The sequence below is a fragment of the Condylura cristata genome, unplaced genomic scaffold (assembly GCF_000260355.1).
Source record: "Condylura cristata isolate star-nosed mole 26May11 unplaced genomic scaffold, ConCri1.0 scaffold00010, whole genome shotgun sequence".
NCBI lineage: Eukaryota > Metazoa > Chordata > Mammalia > Eulipotyphla > Talpidae > Condylura > Condylura cristata.
This window is the reverse complement of record NW_004567111.1, coordinates 50,566,452-50,569,026: the sequence shown is the minus strand read 5'-3', so window position 1 is coordinate 50,569,026 and position 2,575 is coordinate 50,566,452.

The following is a 2,575-nucleotide window of genomic DNA, read 5'->3' as shown; positions in this document are numbered from 1 at the left end:
GGACACTGAAGTCTTCAGGCGGGTTAACCTTGTTGGGACTTGGGGCTCACGCCTTCTTTTGAAATGGTGTTTGAGGATGAAAGTACTGGCCGGCAGTAATGAGCACTCAAAACGCTCACTAACGACCAAAGCAAAACAAACAAAAAATCCAATTCGCCTCCTCCAAGGAAATCTGTCCCCATCTGGGAAACCACCCATGAAAGCCGTGGTTCTAAGTCTACTTATCTAATCCTTAAGTTCCTAATGAGTTATGGGCTGTATCTATGGCTCTCTGGCACTTATTTAAAAGCTCTATTCAAAGAATCTCTTAAAGACTCAGTAGTTTTTTTCTTGAGTGCCTTGAGGACAACCGCAAACTTCTATTCAATTAAAAGGGTCTCCATCTACACTGACAGCTACTCTGGGGGACGCTCAGTCTTTGCACTGTCTTGGTTCAGTCTTTGCAGTTACTTATTTTCATTTTCAACACGGGTTTCTTCTTTAAAGCATGGGGTCATTTTCTCTGACAGCTGCCTATTCGGTTTGGAGTGCTATTGCCGAAATAGAAATGATTTTTGGTTCGGTACAACTCATTTAAATACTTCACTCCAATCGTGTTGGAATCCCACCTGAATGCACAGGAATGGACTCGCCTGCTGTAGGAGGTGCTGTGAGGTCTCAGAGTTTCTGATACACAGGGCAGGCATCACAGAACAAGACTATCCTTTCTCAAAATCAACACTTTGGAACTCAAGCTTCTGGAACATAATCAAATTACACAAACAAGGCAGAGAGTTTGAGTGACTCCCCCCCAGGTGCCATATCAGAACTAGTGGGGAGCAGATCCAGGAACAGAACCTGCAGTTACAAGACCTAGAGGCTGGAGTGAGGTGACTTTCAATATCACCTGATGCAGTAGCTTTTACAAACTAGAAAAATGAGGCACAAAGGAAAGCTAACTAAGGTCAGACCCACCTCCCCTGTTATAGATTAGAAAGAACACTGGAACTGGAGCCAGGGTGCTTGTATAAAAATCTTTGTGGCCTTTTAGTGAGTCATTTAAACTTTTAAAACCCCAGCCATCAGGTATTTCCATCTTGGCTTCCTTTACCACCTGTTCCCTGAATCTCCTGGAACAATCCACCATGTGGGTAGCTGCATAGCATGTTTGCGCCCTTCCTGGTCCCATCTCAGGTCTTGTTCTATGTCCCCTTCTGCCCTCACAAGGGCTGTTCAAAGCTCTCATCTCTCTTCCCAAGCCTTCTACATTTCTTCTCTCCTTAACAGCCCTCTGTTTCAGTTTATTCTGTAAACTAAGACGCCTCCAAAGAAAATTTTAACCTGTAATCTACAAAATTATCTATTTCCCCCACAAACTCTCATCTGGTTTTCCTCTTTTCTTGCTGTCTTGCTCATCGGACCCTCACATTTAGCACCCAGGTAGGTATGAATGATACTGGTGAAGAAATTGAGAGGTCAAGTCACTCAACCAATATTAATTTCTGGGTACAAAGAGAAGAGCTGAGACTCTATCAAAGTTTTTCCTAGTCCAAAGTTCATGTTTTAAGTCACAAGATAAACACTAATATGTCCCTTAAGGCATTGTCTTAAAACAAGAGGGCTGCAGAAACCAGAAGTTACTCTTAGACTAGATATCTCCCCCCATAATATTTTATAAAATTGCCTTAGCACCTTAAAATCCCTCATAGCATTGACTCTTTCTGCTATCTTTGTGTTAGGAATAGAGAAACAAATATACAGATGTCTAAAAGTTTAGCATCTTCCAGAAGCTAAGAGAATTGTTTCGAAAATCACCTGGTTGGCACTAAATTATGGAAGTATCTTTGCAAACTTTATCCTAGTGATAATTCTACAGGACTCCTGTGGCATCCTGAGAAAGAATGTTAGAATCCTGCAACCCTGGATTGGGTAAATCAACCTCATAGTATTTCAGCCCTGGGTTCACAACAGCAGACAAATCAATGCACTGAGCCCTTTGCTCAGATAGTTGTTTGCTGCACTTGGGTTGCACAATCAAGGGACATCAGGGCAGCCGGTTCTGTGATGAAGGGGCAGGTGTGACGCAGGTCAGTGGCGAGGGGATGGGCAGAGTGGCTACATGGAAAAGGGATCCTTCCCTGTTTCAACAAAATTTCACAATGCATTGGTTAATGATTCTAAAATAAATAATTTCACCACTTGAAGCGTTTTGGTCCTGTTACCAGGTGGGTGCATTTTAACTAAGTGTTAATTGGTGTTGCAATACTTCAAAATCAGAAATTATCTCTGATTCAAGCTTATTTATAAATAATGAAAAAAGAGAAAAAATGCTTTGATTATACAATTTCAACTCCCATTGACTATTCTTGACTGCTAGTATAATTTTTTATTGAAAACTATCTCAAATATTTTTAGAGACAGGTAGAGTTTGTATTTGAAACAAATAAGCATGGATTTGGAATTTCTCTATGTTGAATAAGGGGGTAATTTGTATTCCATGAAAGAGTTGACACTACAATGTTTTAAAAGGTGGGGAAGTTTCTTTTAGGTATCTTTTTGTTGTTGGCTCTTTAATGGTCAAGAAAAAAACAAAAAC